We start from the raw sequence: 27,484 nt of genomic DNA, 5'->3' as shown, positions 1-27,484 counted from the left end.
GACTAACTGGGAAGATTACGCATTGCTGCGATTCAAGAGACTAAACTCACAGCAAGATCTGCATTGCAGACCTGATCTGGGTATAATGTCCACAGGAAAGACCGCGAGAGCGGAAATGGAGGCGGTCTCGCGTTTATCATACACCACTCTGTGCAATATTATATATTTGATCCTGGCATCGACCGCAGGGACAATGTCTTAGAACGTCAAGGCCTATCTGTCCGGTCAGGCGATGCAAACCTAGAAATCATCAACATCTACATCCCTCCTGCCACCTGTTGCCCCAGTGGATACCGCCCTAATATCAGGGCCTTACTCACTGGCAACAATCGCATTATCTTAGGCGATTTCAATGCCCATCATGATCTATGACATTCAAACTTGCGGGCGAACAGTAGGGGTGAGATGTTGGCGGATCAAATAGAAGAAACGACGTTCTGCACAATAAACGGAGACGCCCCCACACGTATGGTAGGAAGCTGCCACAGCTCGCCAGATATCTCAATCGTGAGCGCAGAACTCGTAAACTGCGTCAACTGGCAGCCGATGGTAACATTGGCAGCCGACCACCTGCCCATACTTATTTCGCTCGAGCGTACCGCCGACTTAATCGTCACTGAAAAACGCACTTTCATAAACTTCAAAAAAGGAAAGTGGGAAGAATATAAATCCTTTACAGACAACCGCTTTGCTGCCCTCCTTATCCCGACTGATGCCCACCAAGGGGAGCGTGCCTTCCGTAAGGTCATTGAATCCGCCTCGGCACATTTCATTCCCGCCGGGAGAATTCCCGAAATCCGGCCCCACTTCCCGGCGGAGCCCGCAAACTTAGCGAGAGAACGTGACCTTATAAGACAGCTTGATCCAGGCGACCCCCAAATAAGGGATATAAACCAACGCATCAGATTGCTTGTGGATGAACACAAGCGGGCGAAATGGGAGGAGCACCTAAGAGGTTGTAACCTCTCTACCGGTGTGGGTAAACTTTGGTCCACCGTAAAGTCCCCATTATTATTATTATATTATTATTATTATTACAAAGTGCTGTCGGACGCGAAAAAATGCGCGAGTGCTTTCTGCCGACAATATATAATGCATCCTACGGTCGACAAAGATAGACGGAGAGCCAATAGACACGCACATAAACACAAATTCAGCGCGTCACCAATCACCATCACCGCTAAAGAGGTTGAGGACGCCATTGGTCGTGCTAAACCATCCAAAGCAGTGAGCCCAGACGGCATAGCCATGCCGATGCTTAAAAGCCTAGGGAAAGAGGGTTTCAAATATTTAGCGCATGTTTTCAACCTATCTCTTTCCACCTTTGTCATACCCGGGAAATCGAAAATGGCCAAGGTGGTCCCGCTACTAAAGCCTGGGAAACCAGCTAACATAGGTGAGTCGTATCGTCCAATATCTGTCCTATCGCCAGTGGCAAAGACGCTTGAAGCCATTTTGCTCCCTTATTTCCAAGCAAATTTGCAGCTAGCCCCTCATCAGCATGGCTTCAGAAAACTCCATAGCACTACCACCGCGCTAAATGCCATTAGCACACAGATAAATTACGGTTTAAATCAATACCCCCACCATAGAACAGTACTCGTAGCGCTAGACCTATCAAAAGCTTTTGATACGGTCAACCATGGCTCGTTACTGCAAGACCTGGAAGGGTCTACCCTTCCCCCATGTCTTAAAAGGTGGACCGCAAATTATCTAGGTGGTCGGCAGGCATCGGTGCAATTTAGAAACGAAACATCGAAACCAAGGAGAATTAAACAAGGGGTGCCACAGGGTGGTGTCCTATCCCCACTTTTGTGAGATTCAAGGGGTTGTGTAGCGCAATATATAGCTTCTCCAACCCAATTGTCAACCTCACCTTCGAGCGGCGAATCCCGTTTCACTAACAGACGAGGTTCTGGCGACCCCAAGTTCCTCATGGAACTTGGGGGTGGGGAGGGAGGGATGGCATGGAGGTTTTATGTGGCCATATAAATCGTTCCCGAGATGGTCGGGCCAGCACCTTAATGTTGCTGTGTTACCGGAGCGTATCGGATCTGTATCCGACAGAGGACCATCACATCGATAACACTCCCCAAAGCCTTCGGGGAGTAACCTAATCGCTACAACAACAACAACAACATCCCCACTTTTGTTTAATTTCTACATATCTAAGCTACCTTCGCCACCGGAAGGAGTTACAATCGTTTCCTACGCCGATGACTGCACAATAATGGCCACAGGCCCAGGCCCAAAGAACGATGCGCTATGCAATAAAATAAGCGGCTACCTCCCTGATCTCTCCAGTTTTTTCGCCTCGCGAAACCTGGCATTATCACCGACTAAATCGTCCGCGACCTTATTTACAACATGGACGTCCCAAATGTCGACCATTTTGAACATCCACGTCGATGGCACTACGCTACCGACTGTCCTACACCCCAAAATCTTGGGTTTGACGTTTGATCAGGATCTACATTTTGGTGAGCACGCAGCCGCAATTGTTCCAAGAATTCAGAGCCGTAACAAAATCCTCAAATCCCTCGCTGGCAGTACCTGGGGAAAAGATAAAGAAACGCTCATGACTACATACAAAGCAATTAGCTAGCCGAATACGTGCTACGCGTCACCCATATGGTCGCCAAGCCTAAAAATCACCCACTGGAAGAAACTAAAGGCCTGCCAAAATACTGCTCTCAGAATCGCCACGGGCTGTCTTCTTATGTCCCCAGAACACCATCTGCATAATGAGGCGAGAATACTGCCCATCAGGGAGAGAAATGAGATGCTGACCAAACAGTTCCCGTTGAATACCCAGAAACCTGGGCATCCCAACAGACATCTGATTGATGAACCAGCATCGCCTAGGGGCTTAAGGAGTCATCTCCGTAAGCATTTTGAGGAAATACGGAACCTGAGAACCCAACCGTATGAAGTGAAAAAACAGAAGCAGGTCCTTGGTGAACTCCATAAACAGGCGTCGGACCTTTATGCCGGGAATTGCCCGGTGAATCCAGTACTTAAAGAAAATTATCCAAACCTCGCGGAAGAGGAATGCATACTCCCCAGGGAAACGCGTGTCACTCTTGCTCAACTTCGTTCTGGATACTGTAACAGGTTAAACTCTTACCTATCCAGAATCAACCCCGACATACAAAATGTATGCCCCGCTTGCAATGTGTCCCCACATGACACCAACCATATCTTCAATTGTAATGTGGAACCAACGCCTCTAACACCCCTTTCCTTATGGTCCACCCCTGTTAAAACGGCAAGTTTCCTTGGTTTCCCGTTAGAGGATATTGATGACAATTTGTGATCGGTCGCGGCTATTAGGTGGGGCGAGCATTGCTACAACAACAACAACAATAACATACTTGTGGATTATTTATGAATATGCTTACGCAACTACAGGAAAGGAAAAGAAATGAAAGAAATGAGAGGAAAGAAAAAGAAACGAGCCAAACAGAAAGAAAAAGAAAGGTAAGGAACGGAAAGGAAATGAAACGAAATCAAAGGAAAGGAAGAAAAACGAACAAAAGGAAGGAAAAAGGAAAAGAAATGGAAAGGAAATTAAATGATAGGAAAGGAAAGGAAAGGAAAGGAAAGGAAAGGAAAGGAAAGGAAAGGAAAGGAAAGGAAAGGAAAGGAAAGGAAGGGAAAGGAAAATAAATATAAATTTAAGGCACGATAACCTCCAAAGAGATTTTAGGCCGAGCTTCTCTTCGAATTTGCGTCGTGCTCCTTTTAATATTTCCTACAAATTAGCGGGGCAGCACCTACATGTTTTATGCCGACTCCGAACGGCAGATGAGTTTTCACTGAGAGCTTTTCGTGGCAGAAATAGACTCGGAGTCCTTGCCAAACACTGCCGAAGGGCGACATCGCTTAGAAAAATTTTCTTCTAATTGAAAAAACGTGTTTCTAAAATTTTGATGTTGCTTTTCCCAGGGCGTGAACCCAGGATCTTCGGTGTCGAAGGCGCAGCACGCTACCATCACAGCACGGCTGCCGCCAAAAAATATGAAAATAAAGGAAAGGAAAGGGGAGGACCTAGTTAAGACTTCTTTGCTAAAATTTCCACATCATTTTGGGACCAATTATCGACTGTTTCAGGACTCATCTATCGATTAATATAGGAACTATTTGCGGGATCCGGGATTTGTTAGAGGATTCGGTACTATTTGTGGATTGTGTTCAGAATCACTTCACATTTTTTTACGTCATTACAGGACTCCTTTGGGGCCATTTGAAAATCATTTCAATACAGCCGTATGTGACTATTTCGCGTCGTTATAAAATTATCCCCGTTAGAATGTTTACCGACACATTTTGGTAGACAATAACTCTTCAAACCCATTCACTGCCACCTCCGGGGTGCCTCAAGGTAGCATATTTGGCCCGTTACTTTTTGTAATTTTTATAAACGATATTTCCACCCGCTTCCAGCACTCTAATTTTCTATTATACGTTGATGACCTAAAGATTTTCAATACCATCGCAAACTCAGATGACGTGATTAAAATTCAATTTGATTTAGATAACGTTGCTGTCTGGTGTCGTGCCAATAACTTGCCACTAAATGTTAACAAATGCTTTCTTGTAAACTTTTCTAAATCAAGTGGCCTCATTCCTACTTCCTACTCTCTTGATGGTACCCGCCTCTCAACTCTTAACGAGATAAAGGACTTGGGTGTTGTCTTCGACTCGAAATTTTCTTTCACGACCCATATAAATTCTACTATTGCTAAGGCGTATTCACTTCTGGCTTTTATTAGGCGTTCCTGCACAGAATTCACAGATCCCTACACCCTCAAGTTATTGTTCACTGGAATAGTTCGTTCTAAGCTGGAATATGCCTATTTTATTTGGAGGTCATATCATGAATGCCATATTGTTAGGCTTGAACGTGTGCAGAAAACGTTTGTTCGGTTCGCGCTGCGCTCGATGAACTTTTCTGAACCGATTCCATCTTATAAATCCAGGTGCTCACTTATCAAACTAGAGTCCTTGGAATGCAGAAGAACTGTCCTATCGCTCACGTTTGTTTATGACATCATTAATGGTGTAGTTGATGCACCTTGTCTCCTTAGGAGTTTCCGATTCCATATCCCTACAAGGCCTCTTCGTAATGTACCTATTTTCTATACGGATTGTGTCCGAACCCTCTATGCCTCAAACGCTCCTTTGCGTAGAGCTATGACCGACTTTCATCGCATCTCTGATTCTTCAGCTATTGACTTTGCTCTTCCTAAGTTTACTTTTAAAACAATACTTACTGATATCTTTTCAAACAGATTAATGTTCTGGTCAATCTCTTCATAGCATGTAAGTTTTATTGTGTCTATACTCAACTTATGTGGGAGTGCCACTAAATCCCCCAAAAAAATACCCAAACACAAAATACCCAAACACAAAACCCCCAAAGAAAAAAAAATACCCAAACACATAATCCCCAAATTCAAAATCCCCAAAATCAAAATCCCCAAACACAAAATCCCAGTGCTATGATAAACATCATGACCGTGCAATAGCAATATCTCTTTCCTCTTTCATTCATATTTATGTATGTATAACTATATATTCACTAGGCCGGGTCGATTTGTGGTGAGACAAAAAAATCGCCCATTGCTCTGTGAAAATCATATTCTAGGGATCAAAATAAGAAACTTTGCCGAAGGAACGATAGCTCTAAAATGAATTCTGATGTCCCCCCTTTGGGTCGTAGGAGCAAATTTTGAAAAATCCCACTTTGAAATGCCTATGGTTTTTCTTTTTTGAGTTTATTTTTCTCTTTAGAAATTTATTTAGTCAGAAAATATGTAAATGAAAAAATGAATTTAACTTAGTAATAGAAAAGAAATTAAAAAAATTACTAAAAATTAGCGTTTTTACAACCCCCTTTTAAAACCAAGGCATCACTGTGATGCATTTGCATGTCGTAAACATAGTTGTGCGGGTTTTTTATTCAACCGTTTTAAAAAATGAAGGTATCACTGTGACACAATTGCAGATCGTAAAATTGCTTGTGTTGTTTTTTTTAAGCCACCACAAGACACAGCAGGTAGAATTGAAATTGCCCCTATCCAAAAGTTCGACCCAAAGGGGGGGAGGGGGGGACATCAGAATTCATTTTAGAGGTATGGTTCCTTCGGCAAAGTTTCTTATTTTGATCCCTAGAATACGATTTTCACAGAGCAATGAGCGATTTTTAAATCGACCCGCCCTAATATTCACGTTTTGGCAATACATATTTTTACTTATCCATATATAGGACTGCTAGTCGCTCTAATTCGAACAAGCTAACGATGTGTGTACTACGAAGCGTGTACTACGCAGAAAGACACCATTTTGGGGATTTTGATTTTGGGGATTTTGATTTGGGGAACGTGGTAGACCCAACTTTGTACTACTATTGTAACGAACATACTTCAAATCCTCTTATTTGCAACCTTCTGCTAAGTTCGAATCACTAAACTGTTGAATAAATAACTCCAATATTTAATAATGCAAAATGACCTTTAATAAAGTACTTCACAATAAATAACTCTACTATTGCCCGACAGATTGCGTGCTTAATCAAAACTGATTCTAGCGCCTCTATCTGTCGCTGCCTTTTATACTCTTTGATTTCCTCGTTCGCATCTTCTAGGCGCTTCCATTTCCAGAATCTACTAGTTGGCCTTCAGCTATCAAATTTCTCAGCTGTAACTACAATTGCACGATTTTATAGCTTCTCTCATTGCATACTTTCGGAAGTATCTCAGATTTATATGGTTGTGCGTAGCTTCTCAGCTGCGTATACGTACATATGTGTAGACATAATGATTGATTCGTTTATGTAGATACAAGTGACTTGTCTGCTTTATTGTTGTTGTGACTTTATTTACTTAGCATCAGACTAGGGATGTGAGTATCACTTAGTGTCACTCATATTCGTCACACTATTAAATAATTTATCTAATTTTAAGTAAACATTGTTATCTAGTCTGTAGGGCTTTAAATGCCATAGACTGAAATAAAGAAATGTGTATATAATATATAAATATTGAGATATATATGAGCTTATCTGGACCCAGAATAGATTGGTATTGAAAATGAGCGAAATCGGATGATAAGCACGCCCACTTTTTATATATAAAACATTTTGGATAACACAAAAAAACCTGATTATTTAGTAAATAATACACCTAGAATGTTGAAATTTGACGTGTTGACTGATATTGACTCTCGATAAAAATTTGAAAAAATTTTTTAAAATGGTCGTGGCACCGCTCACTTGTGATAAAATCAATTTTACAAATATTATTAATCATAAATCAAAAATCGTTAAATCTATCGTAACAAAATTCGGCAGAGATGTTGCCTTTACTATAAGGAATACTTTGGAGAAAAATTAACGAAATCGGTTAAGGACCACGCCCACTTTTATATAAACGATTTTTAAAAGAGTCGTGGACGAAAATAATAAGCTATATTTTAGCGAAAAATAGCTTTGTATCAATAGAATTTAACTTTGTAATTGAGTTATAACATTAAATTGGAAAACCCTAAAATTTTTGAAAATGGGTGTGGCACCGCCCCTCTCATGACTAAGCAATTTTCTATGTTTCGGGAGCCATAAGTCGAAGAAAAATTGACGGATCATAATAAAATTGGGTACATAAAGTTTCCCTATAGTAAAAAATATTTCTAGTAAAAATGGACGGGATTGGTTAAAGACCACGGCAAATTAGATATAAAAGAAGCTTAAAAGGGTCGTAGACTACAATAATAGGCTATAACTTAGCAAAAAATAGTTTTGAATCAATGATATTTCACTTATCAAGTTTTATTGTAAGAGGAAATGGGGGGTGAGTATATAATGTTCGGTTACACCCGAACTTAGACAACTTTACTTGTTCATGAAGATTACAATTACAGTTATCGTAATCGTATAAATGGATTACAATTACAGTAATCGTAATTGATATTTAATCATAATCGTATGCTCCATAGCTCTGATTGCAACGCCCTTAGATATGCACAACTTGCTTGAATAGGAACCTTTCAGCCATTAAATCTTCACGTGAAAAGGTTTACGGGAGTGTGACCGGATGTAGGCAGTTCTTCACTATATGTAAATTCGGTACGCTCCGGTACTAATATTATCTGGTCCTAGCCTGAATAGCCCTCCAACTTTCATAACTGCTGCTTTTAGTCGCCTGTTATAACAGGGACGCCTTACCTCAGGAAGACCGTTCGACCAGAGACGGTGATGTACATATCAAAGCTACCTTCACGATATGGGCGCCAAGCCTAAAGTTTACTCCATGGAAGAAAATAAAGGCCTGCTAAAATACTACCCTCAGAACCGCTACTGGTTATCTGCTTGTGTCCCCAGAACACAACCTACACAATGAGGCGAGAGTACTCCCCATTAGGGGGAGAAATGAAATGCTAAACAAACAGTTTCCGTTGAATACCAAGAAACCTGGGCATCACAACAGGCATATAATTGCTGAGACTACATCGCCCAGGGGCTTAAGGGGCATCTCCGTAAGCATTATGAGGAAATACGGTACCTAAGAACACAGCCGTATGAAGCAAAAACTCAAGCAGTTCCTCAGTTATATCCACAAACAGGCTTCGGACCTCTATGGCAGGAATTGCGCGGCGAATCCGGTACTTAAACAAAAATACTCAGAACTAGCAGAGGAGGAACGCACTCTCCCCAGGGAAGCACTTGTCACTCTAGCTCAACTTAGATCTGGGTAGGGTAACATATTACACTCTTACCTATCCAGAATCAACCCCGGCATTCCAATTACATATATGTCCTGCTTGCAATGTGTGCCCATATGACACCAACCTTCTCTTCAATTGTAGTGTGGAACCAAAGACTGTAATACCCCTCTCCCTTTTGAAACAGCAAGTTTCCTTGGACTCCCGTTAGAGGACATTGATGACAATTTGTGATTGGTCGCACCTATTGGATGGGGCGAAGCACTGCTACGAAAACAACAACAGAGACGGCGATGTTATATGCATTCATGCACATTCGGAATATGCGTTGCCATATACGATTTAGCTAGGACAGAGTTGAGTTTTTTCAGTTTCAAGAGAAAACTTTTGTCAAAATTAGCTAAACTGTCCATTTGATCAAAATGTAGGATATGGAGGTTTAATAGCCAACCAAAATAATGTTTGATGGAGGTTTTCGAGGTGTCACCCCATATTTACAACGGGAAAAATTCCAAGAAAAAATGTTGGGACTTTCTCACCTCTTGTATAGAAATATATGGCCAACCTTTTTATTAAGATCATGTCACTTGGAAGCATACGGTGACATTGTGAAAAACTCCTGAAAATGTTTTTGTTAGTTACACTAAAATGCTGTTAGAGTTGGATATGTTAAATGAATTTCTCTCCCCATATTTTGGGTATTAGAATTGAAATAGGCTACAAAAAATTTAGGCGATCCTTTGGTGCATCTCAAGCTCAGCGTTTTTTCCATCAGTCAACTTAAATAAAAGAAGTTCCAAGCAATGATCCTCACTCCAGGCTTGAGAAATGCATATCCTGTTACGACAGGCATGATTTACCGCGGGAATATCCTAATCCTCTTAACCTGGGAATATTAATTCAGAAAACCTCACAATGTTTTATATGTACTATGTGAACTATTTGTCTTCTACATACTTTCCAATTTGTACTAACCTTGTTGGTCTGTGTCTATTCTATGCTGCCTTTTGCTTGCGTTTGATCACTGCCACTTTTTAAATTTTTCTCCAAATATCTAAGAGCTTTTTAAACAATATTACTTAATATGCGCTTAATTGTGTGTACTATTTCAAATTATCAATATTTTTTTACAATTTTTTAACCAATTGAAATTTTTTCACAACTCCAGCTGACGTCGTTGTCATCAACGATTCAGTTTGGCAGAGATGACGTTTTTGTCTTTGCTATTTGCTCTGATTTTTCCTTTGCGAATATCTGAATTTACACTCCGCCTGTTCTTTTACGTAAATTATTCGTTTGCAAACGTTATAAAACACTTATTTTAAGCTCTAAGCTATTTGCAATTTTTGTTATTTTTTTAGTTTTTTAGAGCCACATTTTTTTTCTAAAAACCATTTTCCATAAACATCGAAAAAAACCAATTGCATGAAAATAAATACGGAATTGACGAAAAAAAATTGCTTTGCAAATAAGTGCAATTCAATTTGCCTATAGATGTCGTCAAGACATGGTACAATAACCAGGTAAACGCATCAGCGTTGCATTTACATGTTTTTTCATTCGAAGGTGGTCATAAAATGTCAAACTTCGTTTATGTTTACATTTTTTGTTTATTTACTTTTGATGTGAAAATTTATTAGGTAATTTTTTACTTTAGCTCACAACTACTAAAACTCGTCCAAAAATATCGGGAGAGGTGTCAAAAGACGCGCTTTGGACCCAGGACCACGAATCCGAAAACGGAAATTGAAAATTTTATTTCTTTCCAGATATATTTAAAAAGTTGAAAATTTTCATGTGGCTGTTGTAATTTTGATAGTGCTGAGTACCCACAAAAAAAAAATGTGGGTAAAAGTGTTTTGCGCGGATATAGATTTGGCCTCCCATGGTAATTTTCCATAAACGCGGCCGAAGGCCGCCAACGCACAAAGGTGTTCTGCGCAAAATTACCATGGATCCCATCCCCGGTTTCGGAGGTACCCGCGGGCCTTTTTTCGGTTTTTCGTTAATATCTTTTGAACGAATTAAAATTTTTAATTTCCGCCTTCGGATTATTAATACTGCTGTCAAGACGCATCGTTTGACACCTCTCTCGAGCGTATTAGCAGTCGACCCCTCAACTGGACTATTACCTGCGCAAAAATACTATGGATTCCACCCCCGGTTTCGAAGCCCTCCGGTGCCATTTTTCAGTTTTTTGGGAATATTTTTTGACAGAAATAAAATTTTTAATTTTCGCTTTCGGATTCGTCGTCCTGAGTCCAAAGCACATTTTTTTGACACCTCTCCCGATATTTTTGCACGAGTTTTTGCAGTTGTGAGCTAAAGTAAAGAATTACCCCGCAAGATCAAGGAAGGGGAAAAATTGGGAAAAAGCTTGTGGCGTTAGCTTCCCTAAAATTGCTTAATTTTTTCGCTCCATTTTCAGGCCTGTGACCTTATTGTGGGAGATCATTTGATGCCCAACTCCACTCCATCGCTATATTTACCGTCTTTGATGTAAATATTGCTTCCCGAATGTTGTAAGATAAAAAATATAATATAATTTTATGTATGACTTAGCAGTGCTAATCAAGAGTTTGTAAAAAACGGAAGTTGTCTCATCGTCCCCAACGGTCATTCCTACAGTTATCTACCAAAATATCGGACAATACTTTCGCCGCTATAACGTGAAGGAAGGACGAAGGATAAATAATAAAGTCCCTTCTACATGTTCGCTTTTTTTTAAGTGACACCATTGGAGCGAAAGGTCAATACTTCGCACGGAACAGCTGCAGCACACAAACGGATATGCATGATGTACCACGAATAAGCCGTGAAACCCAAACGCAGTAACCTCCCCTAGTTTCAGGGCCACCATTAGTTTACAAAGAGCGAAAATATGCTATACAAGTATATATACTAGTCAACAGGGCCACAAACAGTTTGCGAAGAGGAAATATATTGCTAGACAATTATGTTTTACATGCTATAGATTTACTTTTGGATTATTTATATCATCCATATGATGACAAGAAAAAAACTGGAGTATAACCGATACTGGAGTTGAAAACGGAAATATTCCAAGCCGAACTTTTACCGTAGCAGGTACCGATACCAGATCCAACCTAAAGCCGAAATTGCTACAAAAGCCTCTTTGCTACAGCCAGAAGGAAAACCCGGAACCGTAATTGAAGTCAGTACTACAACCGAACTAGTATTCAAAAATTAAACCGAAAGAAAAATCGGTTCCGAACAGAGGAGCCAAAAGAAAAATTGGATCAAAACAACCATGCAAAGGCGCTGAACCCGAAAGTTCTGTGGCATAGCGACTCATTTGAAATTTTTAACACACCCGTGCTTTTTTTAATTAAAAAAGATTACATCTAAAGACATAGAGTACATATCCTTCAAAGAAATCTGCACCTCAAATACCGACACGACGAGTTTCCAACGTTAAACGTTATTATGTATATATGTATCTTCGATATTTATTAGGTTACTAAATTACTTAATTTTTACTTTACAAAATACATGAAATTTGAAAATAAATCAGTATTTATTCATTAATATACTATTAACTCAGCATTTTATATACAATCTCATCCCAAATTTTCAACATCTTTTGGAGACAGTAACGTTAGCATTCATACATACATGTATTGAAAATAAGGTCCACTACAAAAAACATTTAGCAATAGCATTTCCTAATATAATTTTAATACTACAAAATAACGACCTTAGGCAGACAACGTAGGAACAATATAATTCCTAAAAAGTTGTATCTCACTTTACATTAAACTGCTTTGGAATATAAATACATACACTAAAAGATGTATACAATACAAAACTGCCCTTATTTATATATCATAAACAAAATTAATGTTGCGACCATTGGATATTTTTCAAATCAATTGGTCCTGGAACCATCTCCCATAATGGAGATATTTCACGTAAACGTTCGACATGTTTGATGCAGGTATCGGTAATATAATCAACCTCTTCAATGGTGGTAAAACAACCAATACCAAATCTATAAAAATTTAACAATAAATTACTTTCAAATTAACTAAACAATTCAGTACGGTAAACTCGTATACCTTATTGAACTATGTGCCAAATCCTCATCAATTCCAATCGCACGTGGGTTCCAGTGATGCAGAAGTACATGCTGAGGCACTAGACAAGGCCACATCTTTTAAGGTCATAAGTAATGATAAATTTAATAAACCACTATACCTTTGCTCTGGATCACCATTACATATACCATGTGATAACCTTGAAGTGATGCGATCATATAAACGTTTCGACAGAAAACCTATAAATTTCTTATCATATTCCATTTCTTTGAGTGCAAGATAACATGCAGCACCAAATCCAATAACAATAATCCGAAGGCGGAAAAGAAAAATTTTAGCTCGCTCAAAAGATATTCCCAAAAAACCGAAAAATTACCCCGGAGTGTTTCGAGACCGGGGTGGGATCCATAGTATTTTTGCGTTGGCGGCCTTCGGCCGCGCTTATAACAACTTAATCTGGGTAGGTCCAACACCGGTTTGGAGACCAAAACTATATCTGCGCAAAACACTTATGTCCACAATTTTTTTTGTGGGTACCAAATATCATCAACATTACAACGCGCATATGAAAATTTTCAATTGAAAATTTTCAACTTCGTTTGCAAATATCTCTTGTCCAACACAAAATAATTTACCTCCGCCTTCTGATTATTGTTGTCGAGGTCAATGCGCGTCTTTTAACACCTCTCTCGATATTTATGGACGCATATTATCAGTGTCATGCTGTCGTATAGAATTACCAAGAGTTGATGCGCTGGAAACGTTGAAGAAGTGATTCAGCTGCTATATGTAAATAAATAATAACAATAAATTAAATATATATCATTTAAAAATCAGCTAATTACCTTTATTTTCCATTAAAAGTGCCTTTTTCCTCCAGCTTCATCAGCAAACCAACTTTTCCTTTTTTTGTTTTGGCTTTGTTGACAAAAATTACATGTGACATTTTTCTTCTTCCATCACTTTTGACAGAAGAAACTGAAAGAACGATTGACAGTTTTTGTACAATCGGCAACAAAAAAATACACGGGAGGGTTGCATTTTCGCTAATGCTTCTACCTTATAATTGTACCATGGTCAAGACCGATGGCAATATGCATGTTCGTTTACCCAAATTCAAGAAAGTTGCTTGCGTCACAGGCCAACATGATAAATGATATCAAGGTATCGGTAATATAATCAACCTCTTCAATGGTGGTAAAACAACCAATACCAAATCTATAAAAATTTAACAATAAATTACTTTCAAATTAACTAAACAATTCAGTACGGTAAACTCGTATACCTTATTGAACTATGTGCCAAATCCTCATCAATTCCAATCGCACGTGGGTTCCAGTGATGCAGAAGTACATGCTGAGGCACTAGACAAGGCCACATCTTTTAAGGTCATAAGTAATGATAAATTTAATAAACCACTATACCTTTGCTCTGGATCACCATTACATATACCATGTGATAACCTTGAAGTGATGCGATCATATAAACGTTTCGACAGAAAACCTATAAATTTCTTATCATATTCCATTTCTTTGAGTGCAAGATAACATGCAGCACCAAATCCAATAACAATAATCCGAAGGCGGAAAAGAAAAATTTTAGCTCGCTCAAAAGATATTCCCAAAAAACCGAAAAATTACCCCGGAGTGTTTCGAGACCGGGGTGGGATCCATAGTATTTTTGCGTTGGCGGCCTTCGGCCGCGCTTATGACACCTTAATCTGGGTAGGTCCAACACCGGTTTGGAGACCAAAACTATATCTGCGCAAAACACTTATGTCCACAATTTTTTTTGTGGGTACCAAATATCATCAACATTACAACGCGCATATGAAAATTTTCAATTGAAAATTTTCAACTTCGTTTGCAAATATCTCTTGTCCAACACAAAATAATTTACCTCCGCCTTCTGATTATTGTTGTCGAGGTCAATGCGCGTCTTTTAACACCTCTCTCGATATTTATGGACTCATATTATCAGTGTCATGCTGTCGTATAGAATTACCAAGAGTTGATGCGCTGGAAACGTTGAAGAAGTGATTCAGCTGCTATATGTAAATAAATAATAACAATAAATTAAATATATATCATTTAAAAATCAGCTAATTACCTTTATTTTCCATTAAAAGTGCCTTTTTCCTCCAGCTTCATCAGCAAACCAACTTTTCCTTTTTTTTGTTTTGGCTTTGTTGACAAAAATTACATGTGACATTTTTCTTCTTCCATCACTTTTGACAGAAGAAACTGAAAGAACGATTGACAGTTTTTGTACAATCGGCAACAAAAAAATACACGGGAGGGTTGCATTTTCGCTAATGCTTCTACCTTATAATTGTACCATGGTCAAGACCGATGGCAATATGCATGTTCGTTTACCCAAATTCAAGAAAGTTGCTTGCGTCACAGGCCAACATGATAAAAACGCATTGCGTGCGCGTAAGTAAAGCATATATGATACTACTTTATTTTTGTTTGGATTCCAAACTAAAAAAAGGAAACTTCAGGCATGCTTAACCAACGAACCGATATCATTTCGTTACGATAATTAACGTTAATAAACGAAACAAAGTCATTTCGTGTGCTCCCATATATTTCTTTGCGATATTCGTAGTGCCAAGTGAAATGCACAAATAAATATGCATATAAATGGATTCAATTAATTAGCAAAGATTGAAATTTGGTGCTTAAATTTTTTTATATAAAGTTTAAATCTTTTTATGTACTTAAATTCTCAAACTAAATCTTCCTCAGTGTATAGATAAGTAAATTTCATATTATATATATATGTGCATACATACAGAAGTAAACTTTAAGATTCTCGTCTTGTTGGACTGATATTACCGTTTAAACGGTTAAGCGCCAATTAATTAAGTAAAGTACCTACCCAATAGGCATTTTTTAAAAATAACAACAGACCATATGCATATCTACAATTTGTTTTATTATCATTGCCAATAAAAATAACCAGTGCTGCTCAAAATTATTTATATGAAGTGCGAATCACAATACATGTACAAAATTGTATGTGCACTGAAACTTTTTTGTATTTAAAAAATATATTTAAAATTTTTTAATTGTTTGAAGTCGGAAAAAGTTGAATATTTGGTTTCATGTTACAAAATATTTGCTTAATATATTACGTCCATAGTTATATCACCAAGATACAAGAGCCAATAAATTAAATTCTGAAAGTAGCGAAAAATTACATTGACCTCTAGCCTCAAGTTTTTTTTTTTTTCATAGGACACGATGAGGCACCCTTGCACAGTTTTACAAAAGTGTTGAAGCGAGCGTGCTGTGTTCCAAGTTGTCAGCCTACGGAGGGAGTAAAGATTTTTGAGTTCCCAAAATCCGAGACTGAACGCAATACACCGGGCAACTTAAATTTGTCAGAAATTGCAAATAAAACACTTTACATTTGCGAGCGTCATTTTAAACGTAGGCATGTGTAAACCAAACGGCTTTTGAACGGTGCTTTGCCGCCATACCATCTAGAGGTAGAAAATGATGAGGCGATTGTTGCAAACGAGGATTCTAGCATCCCTTGTCGCCTAATTATTTAACCCTAGAAGAGTTTCAGCGTTTTTTTTGATTTGGAATATAACCGGCAACGTTGCGATATACCCTACAGTTATGAAGGTCTCGACGAAGGACTTGAATTGGTTTGTGACCATGAGAAGTTTGCAAAGCATGCTCAGGGTTATCGTAACATTCGAGAAAAAGACAATATAGTTACAAATCTTAATAAAGACATTCTAGAAATAAAAGCTAAAATTGAAAACATGGAAAATGCCTGTATAATTCCTTCAATAAATGCCAGTGCTGATGCTGTGACATTTGTTAAAATGATCGTCAAGTCAAAGCATACTCGGTATTCACCTGAGGAGAAAACATTGCCACAAAACGTCCAATACACGTCCTCTAAAGCATATGGGCTCTTGATTGACGATTTGGGCTTTCGAATGCCTCATAAAAAATCTTTACTGCGATATCGTCCGATACCATATGTCCGCCCGGGAATTGATAATAATATTATAAGTAATTTAAAAGAAATGACAAAGACAATGTCAAAAAAAGAAAGAATATGTGAGATTTTGTTTGATGAGGTTGCCATTAAAAAAGATCTCATATTTAATAATAAAGAAGATAATTTATTAAATTTTGATGAGCTCGAGGCAGTTTAAAAATTGAAACACAGTTTAAATGTTTGTATTTCTGAGATGCTGAGATCATCTTCAGGAAACAATTGAATATGCTTTACCGACTTAGTCGGATCGAAATAGCGACCAAAAAAAAATTAGAAATTTAAAAAATTATAATATTTGAAGGCAAATAAAAATAAAGAAGATATTTTTGAAGGCTACGTTGATAGCGGCAATGGTAATCGTAAAAGCTTAATCGCAGACAAGTGCCTATTTTTTATGGTAAAAGGTATTTGCAGTTCGTGGAAGTACATTTTATCATATTACGTAGTGCATACCTCTGACAAGGATTATAATCTTTTACATAAAATTAAGGAAAATATAGATGTCGCATAAAAGATTGGTCTTAATGTTAAAGCTATTTTATGCGATCAAGGTTCATCGAACCAGAAAGCAATTAAAGATCTTAACATAAATCAGTCCCATTCTACATGGATTTACGATGGGCAAAATATACCTGTTATGTATGATTATTCCACTTGATCAAAGCTATTAGAAATAATTTTTTAAATAATACAGTACTTAATACACATGATGGACCTGTAATGCATGCCGTTGTAGAGAAACTTTACAATATAGATAAAAAAAATGAGAATTTTAAAATATGCCCCAAGTTAACCAGATCCCATGTGCATCCGAGTTCCTTCGAAAGGATGAGTGTATCCAAGGGCCCTATTCAGTAACTGTGAGTTTTAAAATGTACACTTTTTCTTCATATAATTTGTATGAGAGAAAAATGTACAATTCAAAACTCATAGTTACTGAATAGGGCCTCAGAGCTACGCAAATAATATGCATGGAAATGAACGGCTTATTTTGAAGAGTGCTCTTGGACTACATGTGAATATACCTCTGCTTCGAAGCGAAGAAAGCGGCAAAACACATTATTAATCAGGTATCTCTCACGTTCCATACAACCCTGACAGTTGGCCATTATGTGGTAGCCATATCGAAACTTAACGAAGGTATACATACAACTGTCACTCGCTGAAAAAATTTAGGTGAGGAAAGACTCTGCCACGGACAAATTTTATTAAAAGAATTTAAATAATTCTGGGACAATTAATAGACTTATTTTAATCAAAAGCATACGCCCATATTATTGTGAATATATTGGATTAGTTTGTTTTCAGTTTTTCTTGGTTTTCGTGGTGAGTAAAGTTAGTTAAAATTCCTACCAAAAATCGACGGTTTTATAACGTGAAAAAAAGTGACGCTGCTTTGTGTGTTTCGGGGCGCAATTTGCGACGCAAATTATACATCCACGTACGTATAGATATGTACATGCCGATAACCGTCTTTTGTGCCAGCGGAGCACCTACTCGCGTTCAAGGAAGTTAAAATAAATTGAATTTCGTGATTAGCTTTCGGTGTTGATGTTTGCGAATTAATTTAGTACGTATGTATGTATATCAAAACGTGCATACGATTGATAAATGAAGCAGCGATTGATCAATATTAAGAATGGCTGGCGTAGCATCCAAAAACAAATATGGCGGTCGTTTCTCTTTGTGACAACTTATCGATTTTTCTACTTAGCAGCTGGCGCAGCCTTCACTGCACTATATGAAGTTGTTTTTGTGTCTGCGTATTATATTTATGAAAGGCTGCATCCGTACGATGTTATACACATTCATATTTGAACGGTTGGATGGCAAACAAAACCAGCAGTATGGGAATTGTTTTACGTTACCGGACGACACGGGAATAAACACAACGTAATAACAAAATGACTCGAACTCGCTTCAGGAAACTTGCATTCTATTGTACTACATGAATATGTATAATTTATATAAAATTTGTACATATTCGTGGTCATACGCGATAAACCATATTTAGAAGTATAGAACTTAGATTGTTATCGCTTGTGGCCACGCTTATCTTGAACCTACTTAATACGTTTCAAATCTTTTTACCCAAATAACCCATTTTAGTGCTTAGAAACATTTTACATTTGTATTTTCTTCCCCTTATTTAATATTTAGAGCTTTTAACAGTTTCATAAATTATGTTAAAGCTAATTTGTATTTACAATTTTGCTATTAATTTTTTAAAATGAATCGAGAAAGTTTCTTTAGATGTTTAGATAAAGGGGGAGAAGATACATTACAATTGAAGAAATGGTTGGTGGCATATGGGGTCACATTGGAAGCAGGACATACATTTTGTATGTCGGGGTTGATTCTGGATAGGTAAGAGTTTAACCTGTTACAGTATCCAGATAGAAGTTGAGACGTTTCCCTATGGAGTGTGCGTTCCTTTTCTGGAAATTTTGGGTTTTGTTCTTTGAGTACAGGATTCACCAGGCAATTCCTGGCATAGAGGTCCGACACTTGTTTGTGGAGTTCCCCAAGGACCCGCTTGTGTTTTTTTGTCTTAATACGGCTGTGTTCTCAGGTGCCGTATTTCTTTATAATGCTTACGGAGATGACCCCTTAAGCCCCTGGGAGGTGTGGCTCCATCAACGAGATGTCTGTTGGGATGCCCAGGTTCTTTGCGTATTCCACAGAAACTGTTCAGCATTTCTCCCTTTATGGGGAGTACTCTCACCTCATTGTGAGGGTTGTGTTCTGGGGATATAAGAAGATAACCCGTAGCTGTTCTGAGGGCAGTGTTTTGGCAGACTTGTATTTTCTTCCAGTGATTAACCTTTAGGCTTGGCGACTGTATCGGGGACGCGTAGTATGCAATCGGTCATCCAATTGCTTTGTAAGTGGTTGTTGTAGCGATAAGGTTGCTCCCCGAAGGCTTTGGGGAGTGTTATCGATGTGATGGTCCTTTGCCGGATACAGATCCGGTACGCTCCGGTACCACAGCACCATTAAGGTGCTAGCCCGACCATCTCGGGAACGATTTATGTGGCCACATTAAACCTTCAGGCCATTCCCCCCTCCCCACCCCCAAGTTCCATGAAAAGCTTGTGGTCGCCAGAGCCTCGTCTGTTAGTGAAACAGGATTCGCCGCGGGTAGGTGAGGTTGACAATTGGGTTCGGAGAAGCTATATATTGCGCTGGCAACCTGAAGGGTTGCGTTACACAACCCCTTGAATCTGGTATTTTAGTCGCCTCTTACGACAGGCATACCTACCGCGGGTATATTCTGATCCCCTAACCCGCTGGGGCGCTTTGTAAGTGGTAATTAGCGTTTCTTTGTCTTTACCCCAAGTGCTGCCGGAAAGAGATTTGAAGATTTGATTACGGCTCTGGATGTTTGGTACAAGAGACGGGCCTCTGCAAGCCATTGGCAATCGATCGTGCTTTTTTTGTGAACCTGATGGTTACACGAATATTTTTAGCATCATTTATAATCTGTTAGGGTACAATAAAATATAAACTGCAATTACTGGAGTATGCCAATGATAAGTTCAGCTTTTTATAGGTTGGAGAAGGAGGTGAAAAAGTACTGCACTGAACAAGAATAATAGGAAGTACTTAATGTCATCACTTGATCACTTGGACCGAGTAGAAAATTTAATAGTAAAATTCTCATTCAAGCACAAAAATCGTTTACTATAAGTCTGTTATCGTACTTGTCCTGTTTGTTGTGCCGATAAGGCCACTCCGCGAAGGCTTTGGGGTGTGTTATCGATGTTGATGGTCCTTTGCCAGATACAGATACGGTACATTCCGGTAACAAAGCACCATAAAAGTATAATCCCGACCGTCTCGAAAAAACACAAGCAGGTCCTCAGTGAAACCAACAAACAGACATCAGACCACTGTGCACGGAATTGCCCGCAGAGTCCTGTACTCAACGAAAAATACACAAAACTAGCAGAGAATGAACACACTTTCCCTAGGGAAACGCGCGTCACTCTGGAACAACTTCGATCTGGGTACTGTAACAGGTTAACCTCCTACCTATCCAGAATCAACCCCGACATACAAAACATGTAATGTGTCCCCACATGACACCAACCATATCTTTAACTGTATGTGGAACCAACGTTTTTACCACCTCTCTCATTATGGTCCACCCCTGTTGAAACAGCTAGTTTCCTCGACTCCCGTTAGAGCACATTGACGTTCCGCCAAAATAAAGCTCTTCCGCGGCAGTTGAGAAAAGTTGGGGCTTAAGCTCGAGATTGGCCTTTTTATATAAATATTAGTTAAATCTTCATGTTAACTCGTCCACAAACAGAAGGAAGTTGATCACAGCTAAACTTTTTGGCAGAAGACCAAGAAGGGCGCCTCTACTTCAACCCCGGTATGTGCAAGCGAGAATTAACTTTGCTGAAGAGCACATGCACTGGCCAGTCAAAAAATGGCGAAACATTTGGTCCGATTAAAACAAAATCGTTTTATTTTCTTTGAGAGGGCACCCAGGTTATGCAAGAAAGCCAGAAAATGCTTTTGATCCCAGATTATTTCCTGCACCACCAAAGATGGGCAGTGGCAAAATCAATGTGTGGTGATTCTTCTCTTACTACAGCTCAGGTCCACACAATTGAATAAAAGAGAATATGGATGCCAAATTTTACGTATAGATAATGGAGACGCCTATGCTACCACACGCAGAATAGAAGATGACGCTGAAATGGGTCCTACAGCGGTTTAGAATATACCCGCGGTAGGCATGCCTGTCGTAAGAGGCGACTAAAATACCAGATTCAAGGGGCTGTGTAGCGCAACCCTTCAGGTGCCAGCACAATATACAGCTTCTCCAAACCCAATTGTCAACCTCAACTATCCGCGGCGAATCCTGTTTAACTAACATACGAGGCTCTGGCGACCCCAAGCTCCTCATTGAACTTGGGGGTGGGGAGGGAGGGATGGCCTGAAAGTTTAATGTGGCCATATAAATCGTTCCCGATATGGTCGGGTTAGCACCTTAATGGTGCTGTGTTACCGGATCTGTATCCGGCAAAGGACCATCACATCGATAACACTCCCCAAAGCCTTATCGTTACAACAACAACACTGAAATGGGTTTATCAAAAGACAACCACCCTAAGCATACCGATAAATTGGCAAAAAATTTGTTTATTTCAAATGGTGTTAAGGTCCTGGACTTGCCGGCTCAGCCCCTGATCTTAATTCTATTGAGAATCTTTGTACAGAGGTAAAGAAGGCAGTAGGAAAGAAAATGTCTAACGTTGTAAATACTCAATACTGCTACTAATAATCAAAATTCGAACTCATAACAAGCAAAAATTAGCAAATTTAAATAAATAGAAGATAAAACTGAAAAATATACAATATACTGCTGTTTGAATGCGTTTTGCGTTTTGGCCGTAACTTACCACCAGTTCTGTCCACCATTGGAAAATGTTGTAACTCACCTGAATACAATTTTATATTACTTTTCCAATGCTTAATGGGACACGCATTTCTGCCACCATTCTGCTAACACACACAAATAAGTATATAATTTCTTTTCCAAAACAAAACAAAATTTACAAAAATATGATGCCGGAGCCAAGATACTAACTCCATTCTTTGAAGAAGTTTTTTTACGTTGTATGGAGGTAAGTTGTAGCATTTTCAAGTGAACAAAATATCTTGCTTATTTTCGGCTTTACTACTTATGTACCTTTTTCCGGCTTATGACGATCTCTGAGCGAAAGTGCTGAACATGTTTATAAACTTAACAAAGAACATTCACGTAGTTCTGACTTCCATAACATTTACTAATGTCGATTCCGCAGATGCAATCGATACACGTAACGGACACTTCTTTCTAAAGCAAACCCAATTAAAAACTTCAGACTTGAAGGTTGTTACGACGTTCCTGAATACTGGTCAATCTGACCAATCCGCAACGGATTGCTTTCGTGGTCTTTCGTATTTTGGCAATCTGTGCGCCTTGAAAAATATGGCTAATCTCTCTATTGTGTTTCTAAAAATTGGTCATTCTTTAGATCCAAGTAGGTATCATTTCGGAAAAACTTCAAAATTATTTTGTCTGTTTCGGGACAATTTTGGGGCAGTAGTATTTCGAAATTATTTCTTGACCGATTCGAAACAATTTCAGGACAGCTATAGGATCATAAAATAATCCCAAAACTATCCTGTAATGTTCCCAGTTGATCCCGAAACAGTCTCGAAATGATTCTGAAGTGATCCTGTGTTTGTCTATCTAAATGAATGCCGAAATGTACCCGTAAGGATGCTTCAACTGCACAAAAATGATCTCGCAATTGATTTGAACTTTTCCCGAAATTATACTTATTTAATCCCATATATATAATACTCCTATATTGCTACTACAGCCTAGGTACACTCACAAACATCAGAGTGCCGATATATTGCTAAATTTAAAATTTTCCTTTTCACATTTATGCTGCTACAAACCAACTACGAATTCAAAACTCATTGCGAGCAATTTCTATTAGCAATATAGGAATATTACTTCGGTTCCTGAAATTGTTCCGAATTGGATGATCTGATAAAAAAAAAACGAACGCATATGATATTGTATAAATCGATGTGTGCTTGTTTTATGGGAAAAATTGATTAGTCCAGTTATGACTGTTTAAACTAAAGTTTTTATGAATTTGTATCGAGATGGGTTGTTTTTCAATCGAATTTCCATGATGTACTACTATGAGTTGGGTGTAACGATGCTTCCAAAAATTTATAGTGATAATGAACATTATTTAAGCTTTATAGCGATACTGACCCAGTATCGTTTCGTACATACATTCCACTATTTCCTATGAATCTTCACCAATACGATTAGACCCATTATCAGTTAAACTCAAGCCTGGTGACACTGGATGCAATGCTGCACGTACTGTCTTTCCGTGCTCATGCGTGGGAAAAAACGAAGACCTCCTGTTGAATAGTACTTTGGGCTGCAAAGTCTATACATTTGCTGAAGGCAATGGTGACAAAGTTCATATTGCTTTTGATGAGCGTTATTCGATCCAGCAAGTTGAAGTTCTCACAATTATCAAAAAGTCTTTTTACATTGGAACTGGTTCGACAAAGTACGTGGGGCTCCGCCTCTCCAAGTTGGGAGTTCGAAACAAAGGCTGACAGGAAACATTACGTATAGCCTACGTCTCTAACCGCAACATCCTTATGGTCCAACCCTATTAAAACTGCTTGTTTCCTGGGTTCCTGGAACTCCCGTTCGAGGACTTTGATGTCAGTTTGTGAGTGGTCGCACCTATTGAATGGGGCGAAGCATTGTTAACACAACAACAACAACACATGTCATCAACACGTGACTGTGGCCAGGATACATGACAACTCGGGCACCATTTCCTGCTTTGAGGAGGACGAGGCGACTGATAAGTTTCTGCGAGCCAGTTCCGCCTGTGCTAGGATGTTATAAATCGCAGTTCACAATTACCCTTATCAGTTATGGTAGTCACAGTTTCAATCACAGCTCTCAGCAATAGAATCCGCGATTTGTGCTGTTATCCTTTGCTAGATGTCGCAGACATCCGGTTTTTATTATCGCAGCTGATTGTGCCTCTCATGACAGTTTTGAAATGATGTTTGGAACGAGATGCAGAGGCTATCACAGCCAGTCAGTCACGGCGATTTTTTCGAAGCTGTCACATAGCTGAATAGCTAACCACACAAAATCCTCTTAATAATACTGCCATTCTGGGTATCTGCATTTGTTTTTTTTCGAAGATTAGCCATTCACGAAGGCGTCAAATTCACGTATAAGAAATTCAAACTTGAACTTTTTTTGCATACATAGGAAGATCACATCCAAATAAGTCCAAAATGCTGATTTTGAATAAAATAAAATTAAAGAAAAAAGAAACTAGTAACAATCGCCGTTTGTAAACTTACAGTTTTTCTCTAATATCAATTACAAAAACCATTGTATAAAGCAATATGAGCAAAGCTCGCTAATTAAATACATATGATCATATTGATATAATAGTAACAGCGGAAGTATTAAAAACAAATACTGTAAAAATCCGAACAAATGTTACTAAGCTTTCAAAAGCGCACCTAAAAATCATATCCACACCATTAGGAATAAACTACATACAGAGTGTATGTGCCTACAAAGGAATATAAACAAATAGGCAACTCTTAGAGACCAATTGTACAGCGAACAACGGGACATTCATATGGCTTAGCAGCTAAAGGCTTGCACTGATATGAATGTTGGAGATTCGAGTTCAACGCTCTGCTCCCGAAAAGCTAGCGGATGAAGAAGTGAAATTCAGAAACATGTCCTAGTAACCATCGCCGTTTGTAAACTTACAATTTTTCTCTAATATCAATTGAAAAAAGAAAACTTTTTTAAAAATAAGCTTTTATTATTTATAATTAAGAACATTTAGGACCTCCTTTTCTTGCTATCACAATGTAACATGCTTTTGTTAGAACAATTAGGACTGTGATATAAACTGTAAGGTTTAATAAATTAGGTGTAAAGTTTTAATGTTAAAAATATATAACTATGTACAATATGGATTTTTTTTGTCGCAGACGAAAAAGCCTAATTATCGTTAAAGGTTACAATGAACTTATAAAGTGTTATATTTCTTTACAGTCAATTTATTTTTTACTTTTTAGTTGATTTTATTAACCAATAATAAAAGTTTTTTTCTTTAATTTTATTTGTTACTTTTATTTTATTAACAAGTAATAGAAGCTTATTCTTAGAAAACCTTTTTTCTTAAATTTAATTTAAATATGAAATTTTTAAATTTTTAGCAGGTTAAAATATTGTTTAAATTAGTTATGTAATCTTTACTTAGTTATTTGTAACGTTTCTCATCCTATCCATTTCTTTTAATGCATCAACATTACAAGGTTTCTTCGAAGTCGACTTTGAACAGTCAAGTTCTTCTATTCGAGTGTTAACTAAAAATCATATTTTATTGTGACTTTGCCTATGTCGCGTTCAGTTTTCAACTACTCATTGCAGATCTCTGCTTTGTTCCATCGCCAAAAATCTGTAAAACAAAATCAAGTGCGCAGAAAAGTATGCAACATTTAGCGATAACAGCCAAACTTCTAGGTTTGTTGCATACACAAACAAAGCGAAGTTACCTCCGTTCTTTAGGACTTGGGCTTTTATTCCCTTGTGAATACAAATCTTTACCGATATCTCTCTTATAGATTAATTTATCGAATTCATATACATGTGTGCAAAATTTCAGCTCAATCGGACACCGGGAAGTGTATCAAATTTAACTTGCAAAGATTTGATTACAGACAACAGCCAGGTGAAAGTAAATAAAAGCTTATAATAAACAGCATATGTTGGAAAGTTATAAATAAGTTAAGTACATTATGTGAGTTTCAGTAAGAATGTAGATACCCACATTCTTTTTTAGGACGGCAGAAAACTTGTATCTGAAAATTACAATCTAAAATCACTTGAAAATAGGCAATTGGAATTACGTTTTGCTCGTAAACTTTGATTACGCAATCACAAGATTAAAGGTAGAAGATAAGAAGCCCGTCATCGGTTAACATAGTTTTCGTTATAGAGCTCTAAAGATTTTTTTAAATAGCGAATGTAAAAAAATACAAATGTATACAATGCAAATAATTTTTTCTTCTAGTTTTTTAATCGCAAGTGTATTTACGTACAGTCAATCACAAAATTATTATATAAGCATTTTTTTAGCAATTTTCAGCAAGTTCCGTTTCAGTTAAATTCTTTTCATTCTTTTCATATGTATTTTTTTTTAAATATATATATATATATATACATACTAGCAGACCCAGCAGACGTTGTTCTGCCCTAAATTTGGTCTATCCGCATACATTTTAATAAGCTTTTCACCCAGCGGTGTAAAACTTACTCTGCACTAAAGCACACATCAACAGCGTCAATTTGATACGCATAATGTAAAACACATCCTAGTGTTACCCTGATCCACGTTTTGGCCTATATCTCGAGACCCTAGTCCCCCAGGGGTATGAAAATTACCCTCTAATAAAACACTGATCAAGAGCTTTCATTTGTTATCCATATTCTATAAATACATTCTAGGGGTACCCGGGTCCACGTTTTGGCCTATATCTCGAAACCCTGTGCGTCGGTCGCAACCAAACCTATGTAATAACCACCGCGTGAGGTAACTTATGTGAAAGTTTGAAGAAAATCGACCGACGCACCTCTTCAAACACCGGCGACCAACTAACACACATTTTAGCCTTTCTTTTTATATGTATAGATATGTAATAAGAATATAAGTTGACGCGATACTAGGTGAGATGACATGGTGACGATAAAACCGAGTCAAAACTGTCCTTACGTCCATCACCGACCATATCACGGACGTTTTTTGTCTTCCAGGCGGAGGTCTATTCCATAGAGAGTGCAGCCAGGATAGTACGGTACCAGACAGCAATGTAACGATCTTTGTCGACAGCCATGCCGCTTTAAAGGCATTCGAATCCAACGTGATAAAGTCAGATATCATGCGGAAGTGTCGAGTACCGCTGGCGTCCGGGCCTCGGGGGCATAGCGATATTGAAGGGAATGAATTTGTAGACGAGATGGCCCGGAAAGGTTCCGAAATGGCATAAACGAGGCGGTCAGTTCCGTCTGACCATCGCTAGGTTATCTC

General features: G+C 38.3%; 2 protein-coding genes across 7 annotated transcripts in view; one reads left to right on the top strand and one right to left on the bottom strand.

The window, feature by feature from the left end:
• The window catches only part of Tmep (Transmembrane endosomal protein), a 128,877-nt gene extending 118,685 nt beyond the window's left edge, over positions 1–10,192 (bottom strand). The window contains exons 1-2 of one of the 3 annotated variants that reach the window (XM_067790949.1): positions 9,853–10,192; positions 9,697–9,782 (exon numbers count right to left, since the gene is read on the bottom strand). The gene's annotated coding sequence lies outside the window, so the exon portion shown is untranslated. Of the gene's footprint in view, positions 1–9,696 lie in introns of all 3 variants that reach the window. The other 2 variants (XM_067790948.1, XM_067790950.1) reach the window with 2 other exon arrangements.
• Positions 10,193–17,963: 7,771 nt separating this feature from the next.
• The window catches only part of LOC137253561 (putative uncharacterized protein DDB_G0282133), an 84,348-nt gene continuing 74,827 nt past the window's right edge, over positions 17,964–27,484 (top strand). The window contains exons 1-2 of one of the 4 annotated variants that reach the window (XM_067790737.1): positions 17,964–18,131; positions 18,523–18,698. The gene's annotated coding sequence lies outside the window, so the exon portion shown is untranslated. Of the gene's footprint in view, positions 18,247–18,519; positions 18,699–27,484 lie in introns of all 4 variants that reach the window. The other 3 variants (XM_067790739.1, XM_067790736.1, XM_067790735.1) reach the window with 3 other exon arrangements.

Source organism: Eurosta solidaginis, chromosome 5, assembly GCF_040869045.1.
Source record: "Eurosta solidaginis isolate ZX-2024a chromosome 5, ASM4086904v1, whole genome shotgun sequence".
Lineage (NCBI taxonomy): Eukaryota > Metazoa > Arthropoda > Insecta > Diptera > Tephritidae > Eurosta > Eurosta solidaginis.
The sequence above is the reverse complement of the archived record's forward strand: the minus strand, read 5'-3'. Positions and strand labels throughout refer to the sequence as shown.